Source organism: Hypanus sabinus, chromosome 25, assembly GCF_030144855.1.
Source record: "Hypanus sabinus isolate sHypSab1 chromosome 25, sHypSab1.hap1, whole genome shotgun sequence".
In the NCBI taxonomy this organism is placed as follows: domain Eukaryota; kingdom Metazoa; phylum Chordata; class Chondrichthyes; order Myliobatiformes; family Dasyatidae; genus Hypanus; species Hypanus sabinus.
The window spans coordinates 8,894,013-8,910,691 of record NC_082730.1 but is presented as its reverse complement, the minus strand read 5'-3'; the positions used below and the strand labels follow the sequence as shown (position 1 = coordinate 8,910,691).

The following is a 16,679-nucleotide window of genomic DNA, read 5'->3' as shown; positions in this document are numbered from 1 at the left end:
CAATATTCTAGATGTGGCCCAAGCAGGGTTTTTAAAAAAAAATAGAACTGCAATATTACAGAGTGTGCCTGGGTTGAGCGAGCTCGGGTTTTACTCTTTGGAGTGGAGGAGAATGGGAGGTGACTCAGTAGAGGTGCACAAGACGATAAGAGGTAGAGATTGAGTGGACAGCTAGCACCTTTTTTTCCAGGGAGGAATTGGCTAATATGAGGGTGCACAACTTTTAAATGTCTGGAGGAAAGTGGAGGGAGGCATGTTAGAGGTAGGTATTTTACACAGAGAGTGGTGGGTGTTTGGAACGCACTGCCAGGGTTAGTAGTAGAGGCAGATACATTAGGAACATTTAAGAAACTCTTAGGTGGACAATGGATGGGTAGAAAACTCGAGGGCTATGTGAGAGGGAAGGGTTAGATTGATCTTGGAGTTGGTTAAAGGGTTGGTATAACATTTTGGGACAAGGGCCTGTACTCCTATACAATACTCCTGATGTGGCCAAACCAGAGTTTTCATAAAATTGCAGGATGACTTCCAGAATTTTGAACTTATATCCTTGAGTAATAAAGGCAAGCATTAATTCTTGATTGGTCAGGCCATGAAGTGATACGGGGCAGGAGACTGGGGCTGGGAGGGAAAATGGATCAGCCATGATGAAATGGCGGAGCAGATTCGATGGGCCAAATGGCCTAATTCTGCTCCTATATCTTATGGTCTTATAGGCTCTATTTACCACCCTGACGACCTGTGGTGAGGAGCAAGAAATCTGCATGCAACTGTACGATTGGAGCGGGACCAGAAAGGGTTAATAACTTTTCACATCTGGTGGGGGTGGGGGTGGGGAGCCGTATCCTTGTTTTCGAATCCGCTCTCTCTGTTTGGCTACAGCCTGATAACATCAGCGATTAGCTGCTTCTAAATTAAAAGGTTGACTGTGACCAGAAGGAATTATAAACACGGGCTGCACACAACATTTCAATATCTGATATAATAATCTGTGTTTCTGCAACATGACGCACAAGTCGATTACGTGCCGTGAGTCAGTCATTCAGGCGAACTGCAGCCCCTGGGTGCTCTCCACGGGGCTCGGGGCCGGAATGCAAACAAAGCTGGTCACACCCAGACCTCGCTTCTAAAAAGAGCCTCCACGTTTGCAAGATTTCGCATCAGTGTGAGTGATCTTCTCGATATCAGCGCCATTTCCATCCACAACTGAAAACAAACTCAAACCTGAGCTCCATTCTGGCGTCTTTTTATTCCTTATCTGTCGGGAATTGTTTACCATGCGCAAACTTTGCCCAAATCCTGGCACGTCCAAACCGTCGGAAGCTCTGGCATTGCCATAATCACTTTGCTGTTTAGTTAAGATCACGCAACCCTTTTTCAGCCGTCTAGTCAGCAGAAAAGGACATTGGCTACAGAATCCCAGTCGCCGCAGGACTCGTGTGTCCAGCACAAATCAACAAGTAGGAACCATCATTGTGGACTCTAATCATCCTGCAAACGGCCTTTTCCAAAAGCTTCGTACTGTAAAGTGCTAAGGGGCTATTAAAACATAAATTTCACACCATCTGAAAAGTTTCTTCACCTAACCAGTGTGGGCCTCCCCCCCCCCCATTACTTCAGTCTCTGCAAGGCACAGTAAACACTTTAAACCACTTTTTATTATACTGTTTGCTTTGTAAATATATGGTGGCATTTATGCACATTTTATTCCATATCTGAACTTTAACCTTAATTTTTTATATTATTCTTTATAACTGTGGATTGTTGTATTTGTTGCATGTCACAACGCCCTGCATAGCTCACTGCGGCAAATTCCTAACATGTAAATGGAGAATGAAGTTAATCCCAAACGAGAGAAGGTATGCAGATGCTGGAAATCAAAGTAACACACACAAAGTGCTGGAGGAACTCAGCGGGCCAGGCAGCATCTATGGAAAAGAGTACAGTTGACGTTTCGGGCCAAGACTGTTCATCGGGATAGTAGAGGGAAGGACCACAGTATACCTCCTTTGTTAGATGCACATCCCCATCCCACCACCTGGCATGGCACATAGTGAATGAATCATGGGAGAAAGATTCTGTCCAGCCTGTCACCGCCTCTCATAATTAAGAGCGAAGAGCCTCTTTCCGTAGTGTATGATCTATGACAGATCACACACCAGGAAATTCATCTGGTGATGTACTGCCTCTCCATAACTTCCTCTGGGTCTCTGCTCTGTTAGCAGTCTAGATGTTGGAAATCCTATGGTAGCTCGTCACAGTGCCCCCACCTTCCTTTCCAGTCCTGAACATCGACTGTTCATCCTTCTGCACAGCTGCTGCCCACCCTGCTGAGTTCCGCCAGCATTTTGAGTGTGTAAATCAACGGTGATACTTCTGATGTTAAACCATCCTGTTTCTTTGCCAGCTGACTCTGGCAGTGCCGCTCGGCAGGTGTCCAAATCTGGCCACGCTTGATGGTCTGTATCTTTCTATAACTTGCCTGTCCATGCTTCTGTCTAAATGCCTTTTTAAACATTGCTACTGCATCTGCTTCCAGCACCTTCCATGATGGCACACTCAAGTTCGAGTTTATTGTCATTCAACATGTTGCCAAATGAAACAACGTTGCTCCAGACAAAGGTGCACAACACAGTACATATAACTGACAGACAACACACCAAGTAATACTATCACAAATAATAAAACATATTCAGAAGACTGTCATTTAGCACGAGGAGTAATTAAGACACAAGTTAAAATGTAAACAGTACTTGGCTGCCGACACATCATACTGTATGTAATGAGACCTGGGCGGTGGCAGGGAATTCAGTAGTTTCACAGCCTCAGGGAAGAAGCTGTTTCCCATCCTAACAGAGCTTGACTTAACACTACGGTACCTCCTGCCTGACGGTAGGGAGAGCAAGGAGATTGTTGGACGGATAGGGGTGATCACTGACAATGCTAAGGGCCCTCTGTATGAAACGCTCGTGCTAAGTGTCTCTGATGGGTTGAAGAGAGACCCCGATTATCCTCTCAGTAGTCCAGCCACCTACCCTTCGACTTTAAACTTTCCCCCTCTCACCTTCTAGCCGTGCCCTCTGGTATCTGACATTTCTACTTCGGGACTCTGACTATCTAACGTATCTGTGCCTCTCCTTAGTGTATAAACTTCTGTTGGTGCTCCTCTCAGCCTCCAAAGTTCTGGAGTAAATAACCCAAGTTTGTCCAAGCTCTCCCTCTGGCTAATACTCTCTAATCCAGGCAGCACCCTGATGAAACTCTCCACACCCTTCCTGTAATGGGGTGACCAGAACTGTACACGTGACCCCAAATGTGGCCTAACAAGAGTTTTGTACCACTGCAAGTTGTGGTGCATTTTCACCCACATACACTCAGTGGCCACGTCACTTAGCTAATAAAGTGGCCAATTAGTGTATGCTCACAATCTTCTGATGCTGTAGCACACCTGCTTCAAGGTTCGATGTGTCGCCCATTCAGAGCTGCCTTTCTGCAAACCATTGGTCCTTTGAGTGACTGTTGTGTATTTAATGTTTCAGTAATATTTGAGTAGCATGTAACTATATTGTTGGATTAAACATTCTTGTTTGTTTTAAGTAATTTATTGCAAGTTATATGTAAAAATACATGAATGGCGGACGTAATCACGCCAAGTCATACGTGCGTGCGTCTCACTAAAGTAGAAACAAAGTACGCCCAAGTTCTGCCAGCTTCGTATTTTTCTTTCAATTAGTTTAATGTTTTGGAGTTACACCTTCCTGTCAGCTTGAACCATTCTCCTCTGACCCCTCTCATTAACAAGGCATCTTCACCCACAGAACCACTGCTCACTGGATTTTATTTTTGTTTTTTTTTGCACTATTCTCCATAAACTCTAGAGATTGCTGTGTGCAGAAATCTCAGCTGATAAAGGATCTAGTATTTTCCTGACGTACGTGACGAATAAACTCGTCTCGGGCTACCAGTTGGGTACAGGTATTGATCATAGCCGATGTTTCGATTACAGACTCTGCCATCTCCTTCAGGGCTGATGGCTGGGCATGTCTAGTCAGGCGGTATTTACACCCCTGTACTCCATCCGTCCTGATTGGATAGTCCTCATCCAATCAGGTTTCCAATCTCCCACCTCGCCTTTGCTAACATTCTTTTTCTCTAGTTTTCATTCAATTGCTTCCTTCACCAGGGGATCCCAAAGGCCATTGGCATGGCTCAGTAGTCTGTGCCATCAAAGTCAATCCTATGACCATTGAGAATGCAATGTTCTTTTACCGCTGATTTCTCTGGGTAACCCGCTCAGATACAGCTTTTGTGCTCCTTGATGCGTGTTTCCACCATGCGTCCTGCCTGGCTGATATACGCTGCCCCGCGTTCACAGGGAATCTTGTAAACGCCCCCCCCCCCCCCCCCCCCCCCGTCCTGAGTCCCAGGTCATCTTTGACCCGTATAATCTGCAACTTGAACTTCTTCAGCAGGCTAGACTACATCTATGGAAAAGAGTAAACAGTTGAGGTTTCAGGCCGAATCAGTATCTATGGTAAAGAGTAAATAGTCGACATTTTGGGCCGAGTCCCTTCACCTGATGAAGGGTCTTGGCCGGAAACTTTGACTATTTATTCTTCTCGATAGGTGCTGCCTGGCCTGCTGAGTTCCTCCAACATTTTGTGTGCGCTGCTTGGATTTCCAGCATCTGCAGAATTTCTCTTGTTGTATAAATCCGGTACTTCTTCAGGATCATGGTGATCCTTGCAGAAAGCATGGGAACATAGTGATGGGTTCTTCTTCATTGTTAGGTTCGTAGTGTGGCCTCACTGGCTGCAGGCACTCCAACAGTTCCACGACCATCTGACCGGTATACAGCAAAACATTCAGTTTATGGTGGAGATGGAGAGGAATGGTCGCCTCCTGTTCCTGAACATTCTAATACAACAGAAACTGGATGGCAGCCTCGGACATGGCGTCTATCGGAAACCTACTCCCACGGACTTGTAACTCAACTATAACAACTACCATCACGTCTCCCAACATGGAGTGGTTCCTTCTGCCTTGATTAACTGTGCAGAAACTATTTCAGACCCCGAGAGTCTCTCCGAGGGAATAAAAGAATTATGCACAACATTCCTACAGGATGGCTACAAGATGAGGGAAATCAATCGGGCCCTTAACAGGGCCAAAGGAAAACTCAGGAAACCGAACAATGAGGAGGAACTCGTCACTACTGCCTGTCTTCCCTATATTCCCACTGTTTCTGGAAGGATCGCCAGGATCCTGAGGAAATACAGGATTAACACCATTGACAACCCCGTAAGGAAGCTCAAATCACAGTTTATGGGGGTCAAAGATGACCTGGGACTTGCATTGGCTGGCATTTACAGGATTCCCTGTGAATGAGGAGTAGCGTCTATAGACCAGACAGGATGCACAGTGGAAACTTACATCAAGGAGCACATGAGGTGTATCTGTTTGGGTTACCCGGAGAAATCGGCCGTAGTAGAACACTTCGATGGTTTGACTTTGATGGCACAGAACAACTGAAAAAAGCCAATGGCTTTTGGGACCACCTGGTGAAGAAAGCCATTGAAATAAAACTAGAGGAAAATAACTTTAACAAAGACGAAGGTCTCGCTCTAAGTAAGAACTGGAATTCGATTGTAAACAAGGTGGGAGAGCGGAGACCTGATTGGATGAGAACTAACTCGAAGACTACCACACACAGGAGGTTGTGGTAGAACAAAGGACCCTACGAATCAAAGAAATCAAAGAAAATCAAAGAAACAAAGAATCCTGGAAATTCTTGTCAATGTTCCTCGCCTTCTGCATGCCCCCTTGGCTGAACAGAGGAGCACTTTTACTAATAGACTAAGACAACTGCACTGCTTCGAAGAGTGCTATGTGAGGTCATTCTTACCCTCGGCCATTAGGCTCTATAATGAGTCAACCTACAGCCGGGAAAGTGATGACTCCCTCCTGTTAGACTGTTTGAGGTAACTTATTCCTTTATTCTTTCTTACTTCTAATATTTTTATATTTGTACATCTGTGCACTTGTAATGCTACTGTGACACTGTAATTTGCTTTGGAATCAATAAATTATTTACCTAAGCAATCAGGAGGGATGGTCTAGGTGGGGAGTGGGGTATAAATATCACCGGACTAGACATGCCCAGGCATTATCCCTGAAGATGATGGCAGAGTTTGTCATTGAAACATCGGTTATAATTGATACCTGTATCAGCTGGAAGCCCGAAAAGAGTTTATTCAAAAATCACAAGTGATCAGCAGTTTCTCAGATACTCAAACCACCCCATCTGGCACCAACAATCATTCCATGGTCAATGTCAATTAGATCCCATTTCTTCCCCAGTCTGATGTTTGGTCTGGACAACGGCTGAACCTCTTGACCATGTTCACATGTTTTAATGCATTGAGTTGCTGTCACATGACAGATGTATGTATTAACAAGGGGTACAGGCGTAACTATGAAAGTGGCCACTGAGTGTATAGGTCCTTTCTTGTATTTGCTGAAAGCACTTTGCCCTGGCATGGATTAAATGGACACTCTCTGCTTCTCTGGCCATGAACCAATGCAGAGATGAATGGACAGCAGCCAACAGCAGAACTCCATGTTCCAGAGCACAGTCTGTGCATCTGACCACCCCCTAGACATCGGGAGAGGCTTGTTCCATTCAGGACAACTGTAGATACAGGATGTACTCCTGCTAATGCAGAGGGCATGGAGACATAATACTCATGTTACGGGAATAGAAGCCAGAGTTCTGGATCAGTTAATCCAAAGAATTCAAATCCCACCATGCCAGCTGAGTGATTTAGACTCAAGTTATTAAATAAGTCTGGAATTTAAAGAAAAGTGCAGTAACCATGGAAACTATGGAATAGCTAAAAGAACTTTACTTGTTCAGAGGAAGAATTTACCTATTTAACTCAATCTGGTCTATGTGACTCCAACCCGTGTGATTGAACATACAGCACAGTACAGGCCCATTGGCCCAAAATGTTGTGTGGACCTTTTAACCTACTCTATGATCAATCTAATCTTTCCCTCCCCCCATAGCCCTCCATTTTTCTTTCATCCATGTGCCTACCCAAGAGTCTCTTAAACGTCCCTAATGCACCTGTTCTACCACCACTGCCAGCAGAGCGATTTCAGAAATGAGAGTGTGTGAGGAGAGTTTGATGACTCTAGGTCTGTACTTGCCTGAGTTTAGGACAGGGGTTCCCATTCCTTTTTTACGCCATGGATCAATGCCATTACGCAAGGGGTCTGTGAACCTTTGGTTTCGAAGAATAAGGAGCGGATCTCTTGAAACCTATCAAATTTTCAGTGGGCTAGACAGAGTGAATGTGGAAAGGATGTTTCCAGTGTAGTGACATCCCTTTAGAACAGGATGAGGAGGAATTTCCTCAGCCAGTGGGAGGTGAATCTCTGGAATTCATTGCCACGGATGACTGTGGAGGCCAAGTCAAAGATGACCTCTGGGTGAAGAAATTCCTTCTCCTCCCTGACTGGCTTGGCCCTTTTCTTAAGACTGTGACCCATAGATCTAGACTCCACTGCATTGTCTTTTCTTGTCGTCGTCGTTGTTCGTGTTGTTCTGCTGAACATTGTGGGTGTGCTACTTTGGCATTGGAATGAGTGGTAACACTTGTGGGCTGCCCCCAGCGCACACCCCTGAGTGTGCTGGCTGTTAACGCAAACGATGCTTTTCCATTTGGATGTTATGATGTGTGTGATAAATAAATGAATCTGAATCTGATTCTGGTCTATTCAAGCAAAGCAAAACTCCGATAATCTGGGTTCCGATTGTTTGAGTATTCCTGTGGCGGCTCATTTCCTAGCGTATGCGAACCGACTCACAATTAGATAGCCTACGGGGGTTTGCGAGCACAGAGCTTTGGAGCCTCTTCACCATGGGGGGCCGGTTGACAGAGGCTTAAAAGTGAGGCTGAAGTTTTCGAATAAAGTTTTTTCCTTCGACTGCAGTTACCGACTCCGTGTCGTAATTTTAGCGCTGCGTGTAGCACACCGCTACAATTGGTGACCCCGACGGTCCAAACGATTTTTGGACCGGAAATGACCGACGCCGCCTCTGTTCATGCGGTTTCGTTGAAACTGCCGGGTTTCTGGACACAGCGCCCGGACCTATGGTTCCAGCAAGCCGAAGCCCAATTCCACGTTCGCCGGATCACCTCGGAAGACACCCGCTACTACTACGTGGTGGGCTCCCTCGACCAGGACACAGCTGCCCAGGTCGCGGAGTTCGTACAGTCGCCCCCGGCAGACGGCAAGTACACGGAATTCAAAGCCCTGCTCCTCAGGACTTTCGGACTCTCATGGCGCGAGCGGGCTGCCCGTTTACTGCACCTGGATGGCTTGGGCGACAGACCTCCATCGGCTTTAATGAATGAGATGTTGTCTCTGGCCGAGGGACACACAGGCCTCATGTTTGAGCAGGCATTCCTGGAGCAGCTGCCCGAGAACATACGCCTGCTGCTGTCCGACGCGGATTTCAGTGACCCCCGGAAGGTGGCAGCCCAGGCGGACTTGCTGTGGAACGCCAAAAAGGTGAGCGGGGCGTCCATCGCACAGATCTCCCAGCCACGCTCCCGGCAGCAAACCAGTCCGGGCCCGGCCGCAGAGCCCACTAACCCCCGGCCCAATGAACACTGGTGCTTCTACCACCAGCGGTGGGGCGCAGAAGCCCGCCGTTGCCGCCCGCCCTGCAAGTTCCCGGGAAACGCCAGGGCCAGCCGCCGCTGATGGCTACGGCGGCTGGCCATCGGGATAGCCTCCTGTATGTGTGGGATAGAAGGTCGGGACGCCGGTTTTTGGTCGATACTGGGGCTGAGATCAGCGTTTTACCTCCGACGAGTTACGACACCCGCAGCAGGGCACCGGGTCCCCCCCTGAGGGCCGTGAATGGCAGCACAGTAAGGACCTATGGCACCCGTCAGGTGCAGCTACTGTTCGGCCCCAGCCAGTTCACGTGGGACTTCACACTGGCAGCCGTAGCCCAACCGCTTCTGGGTGCGGATTTTTTGCGAGCTCACAGCCTGCTGGTTGACCTGCCCAGGAAGAGACTGGTACACGCCGAAACCTTTCAGACGTTCTCCCTGGGCGCGGCCCAGTTGCCAGCCCCTCACCTCGGCTCCATCACGCTGTCCGACAACGACTTCACCAGGGTCCTGGCGGAGTTCCCATCGGTTCTGGCACCGCAGTTCACAGCAGCCATGCCCAGGCACGGCGTACAGCACCACATCCCGACACAGGGACCACCCCTCCATGCCCGTGCTCGGCGGCTTCCCCCGGACAAGCTGCAACTGGCGAAGGAGGAGTTCCAGAGAATGGAGGAATTGGGGATCATCCGGCGGTCCGACAGCCCCTGGGCTTCCCCCCTGCACATGGTGCCCAAAGCGACGGGGGGCTGGAGACCGTGCGGCGACTACCGCAGGCTGAACGAGGCTACCACACCGGACCGCTACCCTGTGCCGCACATTCAGGACTTTGCGGCAAACCTGCACGGCGCCCAGATCTTCTCCAAGGTCGACCTTGTCCGAGGGTACCATCAAATCCCGATGCATCCTGACGACGTCCCCAAAACGGCTCTCATCACCCCGTTTGGCCTCTTCGAGTTCCTCCGCATGCCGTTCGGCCTGAAGAATGCCGCACAGACGTTCCAGCGGTTAATGGACGCGGTGGGACGGGACCTGGACTTCGCGTTCATCTATTTGGATGACATCCTCATAGCCAGCGGCAGTCGTCAGGAGCATCTGTCCCACCTCCGTCAACTCTGCGCCCGACTGAGTGAGTACGGTCTTACAATCAACCCTGCCAAATGCCAGTTCGGACTTGATACCATTGACTTCCTGGGCCACAGGATTACTAAAGACGGGGCATCCCCTCTGCCCGCTAAGGTAGATGCGGTCCGCCACTTCCCCCGACCCACCACGATCAAAGGCCTTCAGGAATTCGTAGGTATGGTCAATTTCTACCGCCGCTTCCTCCCTTCAGCTGCCCGGATCATGCGCCCCCTGTTCGCCCTGATGTTGGGTCCGAGCAAGGACATTACCTGGGACGAGGAGTCCACCGCCGCTTTCGTTCAAACGAAGGAAGCTTTGGCTGACGCCGCAATGCTAGTACATCCCAGAATGGACACCCCTACCGCCCTCACAGTGGACGCATCAAACACGGCAGTCGGTGGGGTGCTGGAGCAGCTCATCGCAGGTCGCTGGCAACCCCTGGCGTTTTTCAGCAAACACCTGCGGCCACCCGAGCTCAAGTACAGTGCTTTTGACCGGGAACTGTTGGCGCTCTACCTGGCAATCCGGCATTTCAGGTACTTCCTAGAAGGTCGGCCCTTCACCGCGTTCACGGACCACAAACCGCTTACCTTTGCGTTTACGAAAGCATCCGACCCCTGGTCATCCCGCCAGCAACGCCACCTGTCCTACATCTCTGAATACACAACGGATGTCCGGCACGTCTCGGGTAAGGACAATGTCGTGGCGGATGCGCTCTCTCGCCCTACCGTTCATGCCCTTTCCCAAGGGGTAGACTTTGAGGCACTGGCAGAGGCACAGCAGGTAGATGAGCAGATTCCGAGTTACAGGACTGCAGTCTCTGGTTTGCAGCTCCAGGACCTCCCCGTGGGCCCAGGTGAGAGGACCCTACTCTGTGACGTCGCCACCGGCCGGCCCCGTCCGGTCGTCCCCGCAGCCTGGCGGCGACGTGTTTTCGACTCCATTCATAACTTGGCGCATCCCTCCATCCGGACAACTGTCCGGATGGTTTCCAGCAGGTTCGTTTGGCACGGACTCCGCAAACAGGTCAGTGAATGGGCCAGAACGTGCATGCACTGCCAGACGGCCAAGGTTCAGCGGCACACCAAAGCCCCACCGCAGCAGTTCCATCCCGCCCACCGGCGTTTCGACCACATTCATGTGGATATCGTGGGCCCCCTGCCAGTGTCGCGCGGAGCGCGTTACCTCCTGACTATCGTGGACCGGTTCACAAGATGGCCAGAGGCGGTCCCGCTCACTGACACCACCTCCGAATCTTGCGCCCGAGCCCTGATCGCCACCTGGATATCCCGCTTTGGTGTACCAGCCCACATTACCTCCGACAGAGGCGCCCAGTTCACCTCCAGCCTGTGGTCAGCTATGGCCAGCCTTTTGGGGACTCAGCTGCACCACACCACTGCCTACCACCCACAGTCGAACGGGCTAGTGGAGCGTTTCCACCGTCACCTGAAGTCGGCCCTCATGGCCCGCCTGCGAGGAGCCAACTGGGCGGACGAGCTTCCCTGGGTCCTTCTCGGCATTCGCACAGCGCCCAAGGACGGCCTGCACGCCTCGTCGGCCGAGTTGGTATACGGCGCGCCCCTGGCCGTCCCCGGGGAGTTCCTACCAGCCCCGAGGGGGCAAGAGGAAGAACCCGCTGCAGTCCTGGGCAGACTTCGCGAGAAGCTCGGTAGCCTGGCCCCCATACCCACTTCACAGCATGGGCGGCACCCGACCTGCGTACCCAAAGACCTACGGAACTGTAAGTTTGTGTTTGTACGAAGGGGCGGGCATCGGCCACCGCTGCAGCGGCCATACGAGGGGCCGTTTACGGTGCTCCGGAACAACGGGTCCACGTTCGTGCTGGACGTTGGGGGGAAGGAGGAGGTTTTCACGGTGGACCGCCTCAAGCCGGCCCATGTGGACCTGGCGCAACCGGCCGAGTTTCCGGCGCCTCGGCGCAGAGGCCGACCTCCCAAGCAGGTTCTGGCCCAGGCTGTGGACATTGGGGGGTGTATCGCCGGTTCTGGGGGGGGGTTATGTGGCGGCTCATTTCCTAGCGTATGCGAACCGACTCACAATTAGATAGCCTACGGGGGTTTGCGAGCACAGAGCTTTGGAGCCTCTTCGCCATGGGGGGCCGGTTGACAGAGGCTTAAAAGTGAGGCTGAAGTTTTCGAATAGAGTTTTTTCCTTCGACTGCAGTTACCGACTCCATGTCGTAATTTTAGCGCTGCGTGTAGCACACCGCTACATTCCAATATTTTGGTATCTTGCTCCCTCATCCCCTGAGCCCGGTGCGTGGAGTGTGGGCAGAGTCTGCGACAGGAGCCAGCGTCAGGACTGTGGGCCGGATGTGAAGCCGGGGCCTGGATTCGGATTAGGGATGTGGAAAGATGCCGAGCCGGAGAGGGATCTGCACCACTCGAATGCTTGATACGGCTTTTAAACTCGCCGGGTTTTCTAGGGAATTCACGCGCACGCTGTGCGACAGGTGGAAGAAGTGAGGACAAAATGTGTGCTTCAGTATCACTGGGAGTAACTTCCGGAAGTCTGGAACGTCTGCCGGTTGGTCAGATGGGTCCAGGTGAAGGACCTCGATCCAGAATACTTGCGCCTGAATCCACCTGGCAGGCTGGGTGGTGCATCAGATTCGAGCACCTGCAGTCTCTCATGTGGGCAATGAGTCAAGCTGGCAGAACTGGTTTGATCAGTTCATCCGTGGGAGAATTCCACCCCGGTCGTCAGGTGGAAATTTTCGAGGGGAGTTGGCAGTGGAATTTAACCCTGACCAGAAAAACAGGCCCCTTTGCCACCCTTCCCACCACACACACACACACACACACACACACACACACACACACACACACACACACACACACACAAACACACAGACACACACACACACACACACACACACACACACACACACACACACACACACACACACACACACACACAAACAGAGCCAGGCCTCCAACCCCAGGACAGGCCACCTCTGGAGTCCTAGGCCCAGGCTCTCAAACTCACAGACATCAGGCCTCCAACCTCCAGACTTCAAACTTAAGGCTTCAGTGTCCGGTATCAACATAGGAGCTGGCTGATCATGGGGCTTTGAACTCCAGACTTGTGTGGATCTCCGACCCCGGGACTCACTGACTGGGGTGCGGGGGGGGGGGGTGTGGAAATCACTGGCCATTGCGGTTCTTGCCTCCAAGCCCTCTGATCCTAGGGCTCACTGACCTGAGGGCTTGCCAGCCTTCATCCTCAAGCCCTTCCAACCAAGGCCCTTGACCTCGGGACTGCTTCAGTCCAGAGCCCCGTCCTGCTGCCAATCTTCCCCAGCAGCCAAATGCTCACATTCAGGAAGCAGAATCAGATTTATTATCATCATCTCACGCCGCACAAAATTTGTATCTTTTGCAGCAGCAAAGATGTAAAATGGTATAAATTACAAAATAAATGAAACGGTTCATGAACCGTTCCGAAATCTGATGGTGGAGGGGAAAAAGCTGTTCCTAAAACATTGAGAGTAGGTGTTCCGGCTCCTGTACCTCCCCTCTGATGGTAGCAGTACGAAGAGGCCATGTCCTGGGAGATAGGGTTCCCTTATTGATGGATGCTGCCTTTCGAAGGTGGCCACAATACTGGGAAGGCCAGTGAGCGTGATGGGGCTGGCTGAGTTTAAAACCTTCTGCAGCCTTTTCAGATCCTGTGTAGTGGGCCCTCATCGTCCATTCAGGCGTCTGACGGAGGGTAGTAACGAGAAGAGGGCATGTCCGCACGGTAATGCTTCAACTCCTTCCAGTGGTGCCTAGATCTGTGGATCACAGTCGTAAGAAAAGGGCCAAGCCAGTTAAGGGAGGAGAAGAGATTTCTTCACCCAGAGGTAATCTTTGAAATTTCCTACTCGTGAATCTTGTAACTATGGGGTAGAGCGGTCCTTGAGCCTGGTGTTACATGTGTTCCAGCTTTTCTTTCTTCTGCTCAACGGGAGGTGTGGTGGGGTGGGTGGAGGGAGGAGGGAATGTTCAGGTTGGTCAGGGTCTAATATCCTGGCTGCTTTACTGAGACAGTGAGAAGTGTAGACAGAGTCCATGGAGGGGAGGCCGGCTTCCGTGAGATAAATAATATTTACTGTAGGAAAATATGAGCCTACTGAATCTTAAAAGAAATGCAATATTCTGTTAAACAATGTAACACTTAGCAGGGCGTGAAGGCAGACAGCAGGGGAGAATCTTAGGAACAAGAGAACCCCTCCCTGCAAGGCTTCAGTTTATAAGAACATAGAACGTAGAAATCTCCAGGCCTTTCAGCCCATAACGTTGTGCTGACCATGTAACCTACTCTAGAAACTGCCTAGAATTATCCTACCACACAGCCCTCTATCTTCCTAAGCATGTACCTATCTAACAGTCTCTTAAAAGACCCCATCGTATCCGCCTCCACCGCCATCACCAGCAGTGCATTCCACACGCCCACCACTCTCTGTGTGAAACACATACCCTGACATCCCCTCTGTACCTACTTCCAGGCACCTCAAAACTATGCCCCCTTGTGTTAGGCATTTCAACCCTGGAAAAAGCCTCTGGCTATCCACACAATAAATGCCTCTCATCGTCTTATTACCTCCAAACTTAGAGCTTAAAATCGTAGAACACTACAGTACAGAAACAGGCCCTTCAGCCCATCTAGTCTGTGCCAAACTATTATTCTGCCTAGTCCCATCGACCAGCTCCTGGGCCATACCACTCCATACCACTCCCATCCATGTATTAATCTAAATTTCTTTTAAAGATCGAGGCTGAACATCCACCAGCAGCTTATCCCACACTCTAACTACCCTCTGAATGGAGGCTCCCCTTTATATTCCCGTGAAATATTTCACCTTTCATCCTTAACCCTCGACCTTGAGTTCTAGTCTCCCCCAACCTCAGTGGAAAAAGCCTTTAATCAGTACATCCTCTCCCTCCACAACCTGAAATAAGCTGCAGACATGTTAGAACACCCATTTTTTCTCTACAGTACTTAGCCCTGTTGTGATTTGAGACTGATTTTAACCAGAAGCGTCTGTTAATAACATTCCTAACGATTACACGGGGCCAAAGCACTCCAGATAAACAAGAAAACCCAGGAGAGAAGGTGAACCACTTACGCAATGGTTCCCGAAATAGGAACAGACTGAGTGGTTAAGTAAATTGTTCTGTTTGGAATAATTAAACGCAAGTACAGCAAACTGAGGTGATTTCCAAATAATTTTAAAAAGTTGTCCAATGGCCATAAAATCAATGCAGCCAGTGGACTAGGCAAACTGTTCAGTCTGGAGTAAACTAGAAAAATAAATAGAAGAGGCCTTCAGTAAATTAATAAATAAATAAAAAAGATTTTAACATAAAGTTACCTGACGGTCATAAAATTAATGGAAGAAAATCTTTTAACCCTTTCCTGTCAGGATACTGACAGGCCTGGATGGAACATAAGACAGAGAACATAGAACAGTACAGCGCAGGAAGAGGCCATTCAGCCCACAATTTTGTGTCAAACCAGCTCAAAAGCAATCAAAACCACCCAAACACTAATCCCTCCTACTTACACAGTGCCTATATCCTTCCATCTTCCTCATATCCATGTGCCAATCTAAAGGCCTCTTAACAGCCTCCGATGTATCTGCCTCTACCACCGTACCAGGCAGCACATCCCAGACATCCACCACTCTCTGAGTAAAAGAATTTACCCCTCACAACTTCCTTGAATGTAGCCGCTGTCACCTTCAATGGATGGCCTGCGGTAATAACCATTTCAACCCCAGGAAAAAGATACTGTCTGTGCCTCTCATAATTTAATTAACCTCGATCAGATCTCCCCTCAGCTTCCAGCGCTCCTGAGAAAACAGCCCCAGTTTGTCCAGCCTCTCATGATAGGACATACCCTCCAAACCAGGCAACATCCTGGTGAAGCTTTTCCACACCCTCTCCAAAGCCTCAACATCCTTCCTGTGATGGGGTGACTAGAACTATACGCAACACGCCAGAGTTTTGTCAAACCAGAGTTTTATAAAGTTGCAACATAACTTCTCCACTTTTGAACTCAATGTCTCGACTAATAAGCATTACATAAACATTCTTAACTACCTTATTGACCTGTTAGCCACTTTCAAGGAGCTTGGATAGTGCAGACGTGGAGATGTTTAGACAAAATAAATGGTTCTAATTGTGGAAGGGTCAGAACAGAAGGATGTGCCTTCAGAACAGTGATGAGGAGGGATTTCTCTCGCGAGACATTGGTGAATTTGTAGAATCCGTTGCCATAGACGGCTGTGGAGGCCGAGTCATTGGGTATATTTGAGCAGAGATCAATAGGTAATCAATTTTTTTCTGAGGTGAGGGGGAAGATGGTGGGTGGAGGAGGGGGATGTATTCAGAAGATGGGTAGGTGGAAGAAGTAAACATTTGAAGAGGGTATCTGATAGGAGAGGACGGTGGACCCTGGGAGGAAGGGAACCAGAGGGAGGTGATGGACGTGTGAGGAGAAGAGAAGGGCTGAGAGGGTAAGCAGAGATAGAGGGCTGAAGAAGGAACCTAATAGGAGAGGACAGATCAGAATGGTTTTTCCAAGCAATACATTCTGACAATTAGTTCCCGTCCTATGACATTTCTAATCTGCGTGCTCAAAATATTCTTCATTCCAAACACTGAAGAATTCACTTCAATTAATTGGGAAAGTTAATTCAAAAGTTCAAAGTAAATTTATTATCAAAGTACATATATGTCACCATATACAACCCCGAGATTCATTTTCCTGTGGGCACACACAGTGAACACAAGAAGCACAATGGAGTCAGTGAAAGACCGTACCCATTGGGACGGGCAAACAACAAACTGAAAA

General features: G+C 49.7%; 1 protein-coding gene across 1 annotated transcript in view; it reads left to right on the top strand.

Annotated features, from left to right (window-relative positions):
- The first annotated feature begins 843 nt into the window (after positions 1-843).
- The window catches only part of LOC132380984 (acidic mammalian chitinase-like), a 50,129-nt gene continuing 34,293 nt past the window's right edge, over positions 844-16,679 (top strand). The window contains exons 1-3 of the mRNA XM_059950032.1: positions 844-1,165; positions 4,791-5,981; positions 13,495-13,683. The gene's annotated coding sequence lies outside the window, so the exon portion shown is untranslated. The remainder of the gene's footprint in view (positions 1,166-4,790; positions 5,982-13,494; positions 13,684-16,679) is intronic.